A 13,772-nucleotide genomic window follows, 5' to 3' on the forward strand; every position below is an offset into this window, starting at 1 on the left:
AACAATGGGTCCTATACGAAACTGTTTCCAAGCCAGATATACTCGTTCTTTTCTTTATTTAAAGCTATAATGCATAGGTTGAATAATACATAATGAACACTCTAGACAACTTAACACATGGACAAAAAGAAGAAACAAAGAAGAAGGGGACGATGCAGAAGATGTAGACGACTAAGTCAATAAAGAAGATTAAAAAGCACATAAATGACATAAACAACGCACACTGCTATCGATATTACTGCACAAAGCCAATAACATTTAAAGAGTGTTTGATATCATAATAATAACTTTTAACATCTAAATCTTTGGATTTATGCGTGGATCACAAACAATATTTAAAAACAATAAATGAATTGATACATGATTTAAATACGAATGATAGATTAAATCACTGAATAAAGAGCGGGATGTTAAGCCTTAAAAGGTGTAAGGTCTGGAATATTTACCTGCACCAGAGATAAACTGTTTGATATTGCAGCGGTTCTAGGAAAATAAGGGTCTTTGTCGAAATATTTAATTCCATACTTTTATCTACTGGTGATGTATGAAAGATAATCTAGTTGACTAGTCTATTTCTAATATTATCGAACATACAAAGAGAATACAGTTTGGTTCGGTAATCTTATTTTCAAATGTAAAGTTTTTTTTTCTAGCATATAAATTATACTGCTGATTTGACTGTAGTGGTTAAACCTATATCTGACACATACGTGGATGTATTTCTTGTGTCAATGGTCACAAAACGGTAGAGGAGTACACTACAAGAGTTCCAAAATAGATTTTGTATGCTGTTTCATTGGCATGTGCTTTGCTTATTTGTTTGTAATGATAAATTGTATGGTGTTATTTGCCTTGTTCGTACAAACAATTGATGTTTTAGAATATCATTTTTGTTGTTGCTTTCTTTCGACTTCTGTTGTTAGCTACGATAGATGTATGTAGTTCGTTAATCACACATAACTGACTGGTCCGGACAATAGTAGGGTGATACCATGCATATAAATTATCAACTATAGGTTGTTTGTGTTTTCGTAGTTATAACAACCAACATTTATCAGAAATGTAGTCCCTATACCAGTCAGAGTCCTATCTGTTATTTATCACAGTCGCAGTTTAAGCATTCGCAATCTGTGTTGGTGGCGATAGTCACGAAAATGATCAGCAGCAATTATTCTGATGGAAATGGTTATACCATTTATTTTGATCATAACCAAGAAAAGAAATGCCTTCCAAAGAGGTAGGTGGGATTCCAGCTTGTGTAATTCTGCAGAAGTGTCGCCATAAAAGAAGAATCCTGGAAACTGTCATATCGGGAATGCATTGACGCAGCTCATGACTGTAGTATTGATAACCACCAGTAAAGTCTCTTATTATAGAAATTCGTGAAGGCCTTATTGGGATTCATTTAAGTCATGACAGTTTGAGTACCCTGGTTTAATGTTCATTGAGCTGAGTAACACAAGTGAGTTGCTATTAAATTCATGCAGGTTTCGGAGCCATTGTTTATTGGACAAAGTAAATGATGATGCTTGGTACTTCAATAATTCAAGATTTTGTGTGTACTTTCTAATTTTATTTTACATTTGACCTGATTTGGTAGGCAATGTCTTCAGTAGTGGTATCTGTCTGAGATTATTTGAATTCACCTGTGTATGTTTGAAATTCAAACTCTCTGCAATCTCCTCTTTAATCTAGTCAACATGGGGCAGATTACGATTTTTAAATATCCTGATGTGATTTCAGGAAAGAGGATTTTATTGACTTACGATGGTCAGTCAAACGCACTGGACAAGTCTGTTTAGTGTAACTGAAGAAGCAGATGTATATTTTATAAAACCTGGTATATCTATTTTTATCCGAATTATTACTGCATCAGATTCGAGGTTACGCTATTCAGAGGGTTATTACGCTTTGGCAAATTGCAGAAGCAACACGACCACCTCTTTCAAGTTACGATATTTCCTAAGCAATTGTAATGTTAACGTTATAACACAAAAATAATTATTGTAATTGTCGTTATTTAGCGATGATTCAGTTCCAACTCTAACGACCTGTTTCACTTTAGATTTGGAAACGGCGCTGATTATCACTCTTGGTGATGTAACTGTTGCAATCTTTCCCATAGCACTGCTTTTGCTTGATTATGCAAGGCTAGTGCTTTATTTTGCTTGATTATATGAGACTTTTGTTTAACATTGTCGGATTGCTTGAATCTTGTGCTTTACTTTGATTATGTGAGGTTTGTGCTTCACTTTTTTCGACTGCACGTGGTTTGTGATTTACGTCGCTTGATTACGTGAAGCTCGTGCTTTACTTTAGTGGATTTTGTGAGGGTTGTGTTCTGTTTCTTTAATTATGTGAGGTTTATGCTTTACTTCGTTTGATACGTATGTTTTACTTTAATTATGTGAAGCTTGTGCTTGATTGTGTGGGGGTTGTGCTGTACTCTTTGATTATGTGAGGCATGTGGAAATCTGAACAACTGAGCCACCGCTGATCTCCTTAAGGCGTGTAGTACACATATCAGTAGACGTTAAAAACTACGAAGTCGCATAAATTGCTAGCTCTCTTCTTAAGCTGTTCAATTGTTCGTACATCCCCTTGTGCTATATTGGTCCCGCAATATGTTTATCCTCGTGTACAGACTGCTGTAACTGTGCCGTTTCTCCGAAGTGTAGAGAGCATCATGTAGAAGGTGCATTTAGGAATCGGAAAGGGACTAGAAAGTGAACCCCTAGTCGTTCTCGTTTGCCATCTTTTTAATTTTTCTATGGCAACCTGGATCAATATATAATGTGGATGTTATGTATATTTAATTTAATTGTTTGTTTGTTTTAAAATATTTATTATTCCATTTCATGTTATTATAATGTATATTGTTTACTGGACTTGATTTTGTCCAGAATTTGAGTTCAGTTCCGTTTGATAATCAACTAGAAATAGAAACACTGTATAAAGTTGCTGTTCTCGTTTTTAAAATCTGTGATAGTTTTGGTAAACAACTTTTTTTTAATTCTTTCTCAGAGTAAGAATCATTAAGTGAAATCAAGGCCATGCCTGAACTACCGGATAAGAAAAATGTGCCTATTATTACAAACTTCTATTTCTTCTAGAAGATTAACCCTCATGCGGTAATCTGTTTTGCGCTTTATTAGCGTATAAACTGTTGTTTTTTGATAGAAGTTTGTCAGTCGGGCTTAAGACACTTTATATGTTAAATTGTCCAGTTTGAGTTGAATTTTATTATTTTCAAACTATCTTGAATTCAAATAATTCTTTTCCCTTGAAAATACATAAGTGTTCCTACAAAATTAGTGATAAAGACATTGAATTAAATTTATACGGAGTTCAAAACTAGAATAATATTTTCTGTGATTTAAACAAGAGGTTGTTGACACATCAGTACAAGACTGACTGTTAATGAACTCATAGACCTCCATCTTGATTTTCGTCGGGATTTGAACTGAGATTCATTTAGAACTTTGTATTACTAGGACTTCTATTTTTTAATTGTATTTTTTATTGTACTAAATTTATTTTACTTTGCGTTTATGGGGAATAAATTATTTTGTTAAATTTTACAAAGCTTGCTGTCTTCACTCTTTTCTGTTACTTATTTTAAGAGCATAGACTCGTAACAGAAATTTGGTGGCTTGTCCGATGTAAGAATTTTGGATAGAATATTTCAGAAAGCATTGTTTTTTTCAATTTAAATTCCCCTAGTTGTGGATTTTAATTCCATGTATTATTTCACATTTTAGATATCTTTAGTGAAATCAGCAATCTGTTTTACAATGTCATCAAAAGTGGAGATCTTTCTTTCCAATCCTACCCAGGACCAGATGGACTGTTTGATAAAAGATGAATTTATTCAACTTGCCAAAAAATAGTATCTTTCTGAGTCAAAAGCTTCTTTAACGAAACAAAAAGCAAAAACTAGTTTGGTCCAGTATTCGGTAGAAAATAATGTTTTGGATAAAAGTGCTAAGAAGTTTAGATTAGTAACCCCTTTTAGAGAAAAAGAAGCAGATAAATATTTTCCTCGTTTTGAAAAAGTTGCTGAAAATTTTAAATGGCCAAAGGAGCAATGCACTCTATTATTAAAATGTGTACGGACTGGTATAGCTAGTGATATTTACAATTCACTTGTCACTACAGCAAAGTGCTGACTATGATTTGTTTAAGGAATGCATCTTAAAGGATTATGAGTTAGTCCCTGACGCTTGTTGGAAAAAATTAGGAACAATAAATAAGAAGCTGGACAAACTCATGTCGAACTAGCAAAAAAGAGCAGGTATTTGATAGGTGGTGCTTAGTCCAGAAAGTTGATCAAGAATATGAAAATCTAGGACAACTCGTGTTACTTATGTCCGTAGTGTCATTAAGACTTATCTTGAGGAGCATAAGGTCGAAACCTTGGAAAATGCTGCTCGTACTGCTGACGCGTTCTCCTTAGCTCACCAAGTTTCTTTTGTAAATAAGTCTTCCCCTCATCAGTCTTCTGTAGATACGTATTTCAGCCTAATACAAGTCCTTCTAAATTTTGATCTGGCACAACTTTTAGAAAACAAGCTTCTGATAAGCTTGATCAGAAATCCTTATATCTTCCTACGTTATTTCTGATTGCTACTATTTGAAAAATAAGCATCGGAATCAAGACAGACCTATTCCAGATGTTCTTATTTCTACGAGGTCAAGGTCACGGTCATGTACTGAAATCAGTACATTTGTTGGGTCTAATAAACCCAAGTTTGATTGTATTATGGAGAATTATGAATCATTCATGTCGAATGGTTCTATATCACTCTTGGGTAATTAGACCAATCACATCCTTATTATAATTGTAAGGGACTCGTGAACTTCTCAGTCCTTTATTATCAGGTACTTTGTCTTTCTCTGGGAAGTCTTCTTCTAATAAGAATATTCTTATTCAGAGCGCGGCTTTATTAATATTCCTCTCCATTGTGCAAATTTGTTATCAGACGTAGTCTCAGGACCCGTGACAATAGGGATATTGTCTGTTTTACCCGTTGGGGGCATTTGTTTATTACTAGGCAACGACCTAGCTGGAGACGAGGTAGTGGTTAATCCACTTGTAATTAACAAGCTTTGTTTGGATCAGAGAATGGATCCTCTTGAAAAAGAATTCCCTGATATATTCCAGCTTGTGCAATTATTAGAGCTATTGCAAAGAATGCTCTTGAGAATGATGTTGATAAGGAACGTATTCTTTTAGCTGACACATGCACTGGTCAGGGTTTTGACGAGGTCACTTTCATTCCTTGTTTGGATCAATCAAAGGGTATAGATCACGGTGATCCTCTCTTAACTACTTATTCTCTTTATTCTAATCAAGGTGACAAACGACAATCACTTGTCGTCGAACACAAAGAAGATCCTGAGATCTCCTGTTTGTTTCAAAGGGCCATTAGTGAAACTGAAGCCACTGAAGTTTCTGTCTGTTATTTCATTAAAAATGGGATTCTTATTAGAAAATGGAGACCTCCCGAGGTACCTGCTGGTGACGAGTGGTCAATGAGCTATTAAATTGTAGTTCCAAAATCATACATACAGGAAATTCTTAGTCTGGCCCTTGAATCTCCTTTGGCTTTTCATTTAAGGATTAATAAGACTTATCACGAGATCTTGAATATCGTCCATTGGCCAAAACTTAAAAGTGATGTTTGTAAATGCTGCAGATCTTGTCATACTTGTCAAATGGTGGGAAAACTCAATCAGGAAATACATATAACTCGTCTGCAACATATTCCTGCATTTGACGAACCATTTAGCAGAATAATGGTAAATTATGTCGGTCCCTTACCTAAGACCAAGTCAGGTAAGCAATACTTGTTGACCATTATGTGTGCGTCAACAAGATTCCCAGAGGCAATTCCCTTGAGGAATATTACAACTAAAACAATAGTAAAAGCTTTGATAAAGTTTATTTGGCTCAATTTGGCCTTCCCATATCTGTGCAATCTGATCAAGGGTCAAATTTAGGTCTGGAATTTTCCAGCTAATTATGCTTGAAATAGGTATTCAGCAATTCAAGTCAAAATTGAAATTACGGTTTGAGAGAAATACAATGGAGAGAACTGTTGAGACTGGTAATAGGGTTCTGTTACAAATATAGATACAAACAGAAAGCCTGATTTGCGCTATGTTTATGTATATATTTTTGTACCAGTACCTTTAGATTCAATGAATTTATTTCATCGTCAAAGCAGCAAATAAACTCAACACTAAATATGCCAGTAAACCACAATAAAGGCTGATGATGACGTCATTCGGAACTATCTATTACTACGTTTTACCAATTTTAGGAATACGCATGGAAATCAAAGAAATTTTAAATGCTTTGGCTCCTAATGATGCATCAATGTGTATGGGCGTCTTTGAGAAAGAAAATGAGATTGTAGTGGCACAGGAGTTGAGTCTTGGAATGGAAGTTCATTTTCTCTTTGAACTAGGGTACATGACAGAAAATGAGACAAAGTTAGTTTTCAGTTCCTGACAAAGTGAAGCAGCATACATATAAGTCAGAAATAAATGGGTAAATTTTAAAACCATATACATGAGTGCTTGTTATATTCAACCCATAGTTGACAATGTAAAAAAAATATAAAATAGATTGACACTGCATATGTATTAGTACTGTAAACATAGTGATGGTCTGATATTCTGAACCAACCGAAATTCATTATGTTTAATAGAAAAGTCGAAAATGTAGTGTATTACTAACAACTGGTCACTTGATTCCAGTTTTTCTTACGGTTTTAACAATATGAAACTAAAATCCATTCCTAAAACCAATTGTTATTCTTGCAATATATTTATTTGAAATAGGCAAGGGCTTAATTGGACGCAGACTGTCTTCACTAGGATGTTGGAATTATTTGTATGTTATAGAGCATTTTAATCTATACAGATATGATACATAATATCAAAATATTCATTGTAGCAGATTTCTAGGGTCAATACAGATACATGCACAAATGCATTTAACGCCCAATACATTTAATTCACGGGTTTGTTTTCAGGAGTACAAATAATAGTAACTAAAGTTAAAACAAGACTGCAAGTGAACGACACATTATACTCATGCCCCGTGTTGGGCAGTCTTCTCCATTAATAAGTGAAATTTTCGTCGTAAAATCATTATATTCCCTTCAGCTGCAATGACCATGAGTTTATGACGCCAAATGTGATAGGCTTCTTTGCTAATGCAACTGCAATCAATATCACAAAGTTTGATTCAGGTATGTGAGGTAGAACTAATGTCACGGTGATCTTGACCACTGACCTCAAAATTATTGGGCTTCTTCCAAGTGTCCAGATATCCGCAAAGTTAGTATAGAAAGGTCATAAAAGAATAATTTACTACTTTAACTAAACTAGCCAGAAAGGACAATAGGAGTAGATTTAAGATATATGCATCCTTGAGGAATGTTTGTGGTCATAATGAACCTTATTAAATAGGTGTCACCAAAGACATTCTAGTATTTAATATAGGTCACGTCTATCTCTTTTTGAATTAAGGATGTAGAACTTATACAAATACATTCAGTCAGAACATTTCAGGATTCTAGGTAGGATGGTATGCACAAACCTCACGCGGACATGAACTTTTCGCAAAGATTCAACCAAAGCTACCGAATGATAAAACATAGGTCATCATGAATTTCTTTTGTTGTAAGGGTATGGTATTAACAAAGATGCATATCGGCGTCAATTTCACGATTCTAGCAAGAACATTGCCTTCGAAATGAACACAGTATAAATAACATGTAACCCAAATTGATAAAACACAACCTTAAAGCTCGCAATGACCTACTTCCAATGAAGACATGGTACTCATCCTGATGAATCCTATCACCACGTTGCATGATTTCAGGTATACCAGTATGTATACAGTATGCAAAAGCTTAACTGAGAATATGCAACGACAAGGTCAGTCAATTCAGTCCTTCCCACGAGGGTAGGTGTTAGGCACCTCATTCTAAACTTTGCCAATGACCAGGTGGGAAGAAGGGTTAATATTCAATGATGTTGTATACGTATATGCTTTAAACTGTGCGAACATCAATGACTGATCAACTGACAAATGGAGGCTATGATTTTATTTCTACCATGACTTTTCTTTGAAGTTCAAGAGAATCTGATGCATCTAATTGGTTCTTTTTGTAAAAATCAAAGCCAGAATATTTAAGATATTTGGATGACGGAGTTTGTCCTTGTTCAATTTTCAAACATATTATTGGGACCCCACCCCTAACATTAAATGGTTGGCCAGGCACATCAATCTACATTATTTTGAATGTTTGTTGAGTGCTATCAAATATCTCTATGAGGTCAGATTGGTCCATTAGATACACGTAACACAAATACACCTAGCTAATGGCATTTGTCCTCAAAGTTTGTATGTCTCCTTGTAATGGCCATTTCACATTGCAAGCAATTTGAATAAATGAAATAATCTGTAATAATTGAAGAGAACACCTATTGAAGAAAAGTGTAGACCCGGACAGGCTGACTCGTTATGCCATAGCAAATCTGGGTAAAGTTCTTGACAGCGGTGTTAAATAATTCCACAAAAGTTCAAGTGATCAGAACCTTTCTTGGTATTCTAATTTTACAGGCATGGCAAACTAGTTTGTATTTTTAATGAATAGCATTTGTGTGGTGCAGTATTTAGACCATTGTTCAACATGGTATATCACAATGAATACATTGGAAGGCTTTACAAATGATTTTGACGCTTCGTTTGTCATCACTGGTACATCGATCTCATACCAATGTGTTTGAGAATCTCTACAATAGAATGCCGTGGCAAATATTTTGATACGCTACCCATATATTAAAGGTTGTAACTGATCAGCAGATACTGCCAAAAAGGCCAAATGCTTGCTATTTTAGATTGTTGCCAGAATAATTCATCTGTTAGTGTATTCAATTTAACGCGGCTAAATGTTTCGATAACTCGTTTTGAATCAGACTAGTAGACAAATATGTTGAAATAAACAGGCAAGAAAGAAATAATTTAATCAACAGGCAACTTGCCATAGTATATGTTAGGGGCAAAATAACATCAGTTTTAATGTTAACTACTCATTCTTGAGTTAATTAAAACGTACAATGAAATAGGACTTTGTAACTTAATATACATACACCGTTATTTGTCAAACGTCGTCTTTTCATCTCCTCTACTTTAAATTTTGGTACAGAGAAAAATAGTCTTCTAAGCTAATTGATTAATTAATAATTAATTAATTAATACGTCACATATATTGTTTTGCACCTGAACAACAATAATGAATAAGTCAATTAAGGAAATGAACTATGCAATATTAAGTTTCCACATAGTTTCATACAAGAAGAGTTGTTCGTCATGTTCTAAATGGAAACGTATTAATGCATTTTACAAACTGTTATTATAAGGATGAATTACAAATAACAAAACTCTGTAACCTGAGTGTTTCACCATCCATCATGTTTCAAGACAATTACGATATTTAACAAAATAACATCATAAGGAAGCTTGAAAGTATTGTTGTTTGTTTTTTGAACGATGACAATATTAACAAGATTTGTAAGACCCTTAATACAACAAAGGAAACTTGTTTCACGAGCTGTGCATAACTTGTTACGAGCAGTATGTTGGCATAAGGTCATCAATTTGTATCCTTTTTTTCCTAGCAAGGCGACACAAGACTGACGATGCTTGGTGTGGCTTTGCATATGGTTTTGAGCGGTTGGTTATATAGTTTCGAGGAAAAGAAAGTAAAATTCCTTCACAAGGATACAACACGGTAGCTGACATGGGTGGATTCCATCTTAGGATTCAAAATCTCATGTTCTCCATCGTGAGTTTGGCTCTGATTCCTCTGAAACGCCATTGCTCCACATTGTATATGGAACGTTTACATGATGCTTTCCCTAATTGTTTGTTATAGCCAATATAATATCAAGTAATTTGAACTTGTATTGCGGATAATATCCGAGTAAACCAGATGATATATACGGTTCTTCAAAGTTAAACCGCGATAAATGAGACCCATAATTATTGACCTACTTCTGTACAGAACCAATTTATAGCAAAAACAATAAATGTTTGTTTTTGTCTTGATGAATGTTCTGTACCTGCTGTTTTCAAGCAGTAATTTTTGGGACATGAAATAAAGATACAATAGTAAGCTTCATATTGCTTTCTTAAACTAATTATTCTTCTACAGTGGTTTCTGTTTGGTCACGAGGTCTAGCAATGCCGTGTTTTAACTAGAATCGTTTTATAATGACTCTCGTTTTGAAACGTAACAAGCATGAGCTTCATATATATGATAATATACGTCTCTGCAGTTACCCATTAGCATAAAATAAACAAATTATTTTGTCTGGGGAAGAACTGAGTTGCACTGATGAACTTAACACGATCTGCGGCCTGCAGAACACACTTTCATGTACATGTACGTATTGTACACGTTATGCAAGTTTAGGGCCTAGATACGATCGCAATTCTACCTTCTTTGTTCAAGTTTTAACATGCTTCGTGCGGCGGTTATGTCCACATAGCATGTAGTATATATCTATTCTAAAATATGTTCTTACATATGGAACAATCAGTATGATAGTATGATTCCAGTCAATGAAAGATTTGACAGAATTGTGATAAATATAAGCAAACATGGACATCCTAAGAAGGCATCAAACAAGCTTGAGTTTTAGTTCTTGTATAAAAACTATTTTCCATTTGAATATTAACATATTCTGCTAAATGAAGCTCGAAATCAAGTTGGGCTAATTAAATCTAAAGCAGTATTGCATTACTTGAATGTATACATAGATCGTTACTTCTTTGTCCAATTTACATGGAAATGACAAGAACTTATTTAACACGATATTATTTTTCATAGGCAAACATTGAGACCACTATGTCTGCAAATCAAATAACAAAAATATAAACTCATTGTCGAAACATTTATACCTTGGACAACAAAAATGGTAAAAAAATAATTTTGAATAAATAACAATAATCAAATTGCATACTAAGACTACTATAATTAATTATAATTTGTTTGTTTTACATTTTCTGTAAATTTAATGGTAGATTTTCATTGCAAAAAATGCATAGTAGATTTGATATTCAGTTTAGTTGTACTCTGAAGTAAAACATGTTTGAATCCTCAGGTATGTAGCTATTAACTGATTATGTGATCTAATCTTAAATAAAGCTTGTTCCTTTGCTCTCGCTCCCTTCTGTATCTTGCTTCTCATTACTGACTGAAAAATATCAGCGATTCACTAGATATTTACGAGTTCCTGTGTGGCTCTATGACACTTAACATGAAGGGACTAAAGTGCAGAACAAAAATAGTAATGGGCACTTAGAGGCAAATGGAAGTGGAGTCCAGACATGTAATGAAAGTGGAGTCCAGACATGTAATAGAAGTGGAGTCCAGACATATAATGGAAGTGGAGTCCAGACATGTAATATGTTATGGCTACTTGTCCGTATCTCCCTAAAATTGTTTTGCACACATATTTCAATTACCTGAATTATTTAATTTCGTGAGAGAGTTGCACGGCAAAAAATATATGACTTAAATTGAGGGATAATTTACTTCAACCGCCGTGGAAAACACGTCGATATGTCTAACGTGACCTGCGCAAGAACGTACCAAAACGTTCCGCAATATTTTTGTTTATTCATTGCTTTGAAAGCGAAAATGAAACATTCTCCCATCTACTTATTTAATAATTATGGTAAATTATATTAAGATATTGTTACTTGGAAAAGACACATAATTTTTTAATGTTTCTCCATGTGAAGTATTTGTCACAAATAATTTTCATTTATGCCTAATGTACTTGGCATAAATTGCAAAACAAGCAGAATGAAAACACAAATTAATAATTGAAAACACAAATTAATAATTGATGCTTCATAAAAGTATCTTAGTAGAGTACAGAGCATGCTCAGGACACTTATAATAATTCATAATTTGGAATATAAAACATGCCCAGAATACTTCAGATATATTATACATTGGATTATTAAAGGATTGTTTATGGACCAAACCTTTCTTCAATATAAATTGAGTCCTCTCTAAAACCATTTTATAGCCAGTAATAGTGTGCGTTATTGTAAAAAGAAATATAAATAAGTAGATATCATTTTGGTTTATAATGGGCAGAGGGGTCATCAGCCTAAAATTTGGAAAATTACCATATAATAAGTTACAAATAGATGATTTTAACCAGGGCTTTGTTTTTACTTATTCGTGCCATCATAACCGATGACATGGTACACGCATAACAATAATTTCTTTGATTATAATCCGTCTCTCAGTGCAAAATAAGATTTAATTTATGATGATTATACATGTCAGCTTCAGTTCTCTAAACGAAATTAAAATTCCTATTAATTTGTTCCATATTATTTATTAGGGATTCAACGAAGTACTTCAAAACTTAAATTGGGCTTTGTTGAATTGAACCATATCTTGATTCTTTGCCCCGAAATATGCGTACCAAAAACCAAAATTCACAGTAAATGTTGAAAATATCTGGAACCTAAAGTGCGCTCTTCCCAACCGACTCGGGAGAAACTCAGCTCTGATCGTTAATAAATTCGTTACATTATCTTTTGACTAGTTGTAGAAGATTATACTACCCTTCTAACCTTTGCAGTTCTTCAGGCTGACGTTTTAGAAAATGTGACAGCTAGGATTGTTGTAAAATCCCCGTAGACCCTTGCAAAAGTCAGCGTGACTAACAATACCGAATGGCAAGACATATAATTTATGTTAAAAGTCATTCACCAGTATAAGTCCCAGCATCAACCTTTGGTTGGTCAATTCCCTACACCCTGTCAAAAGACAGTGCAATGATGTCTCATCGTAGACCCTATTAGGTAGGTTTAATAGGCACGTACCAGTATTAAGTCCTTGCATCGATACTGAATAAAACGTTGCATAAAACTGTCGGTAATTTTCAGTGGATCGCGCTGCTATACGACTGGCCCAATACATTAACAGAAAATGCAGGTGTGTATGTAATACTGAGAAATACATATCAAGCATGTCCAAACAGGTGGAGCTGTCTGTACACGTTATACGACCCGTCTTTAAGTCGCACATGGGCTTTGTCGTAAATGGCATTCCGCTACATATTTGAAAGCCACCGATTTAAAGTGTACCATGTGACTAGATCGCAATTTTTTTTTAACAGTGGGGCCTATGTGAAAATGTTTCCACATTACTGGTCTGTTTTAACCTTCGATCATGTATCAGCTACTAAATAGTTGCATCGTGTGAAAAAGTCAATAGAAGAGATGTCACAAACAACCAAAATAGAAAACTGGTTGATCCAGCTGGTGAACGCCACAATGCTACGTGTAAGCTTGTTCCTAACAACTTATTCATATTTGTACAAAAACACTCCAAAAACCAGGTATGTGAAATTACAAAAGATGGCTGACTCCCTACAAAAGAACACATACGGCAAGTATTATGTATATAAGACCAAAAGGCAATCAAGGGGGAATAAAGTAACACCTCAGAACATAAGCAAAAAGATACCCCAGAAAAGTTAAATTTATACTAAGTTTTGGAATTTTATTTACTAAATATTTTAAACAGCATTCATTATGGAAGCAAATCAAATTAATGACGAGAACATTAAAACTTCTGTACAGTGCTTAACATTAAATGAACTAACATGTTATTTCAGTTATGATGATATAGTGAGCGAATTTTGAAGAATCTTAACAA

Source organism: Sinohyriopsis cumingii, chromosome 17 (genome assembly GCF_028554795.1).
Source record: "Sinohyriopsis cumingii isolate HCF-2022 chromosome 17, ASM2855479v2, whole genome shotgun sequence".
NCBI lineage: Eukaryota > Metazoa > Mollusca > Bivalvia > Unionida > Unionidae > Sinohyriopsis > Sinohyriopsis cumingii.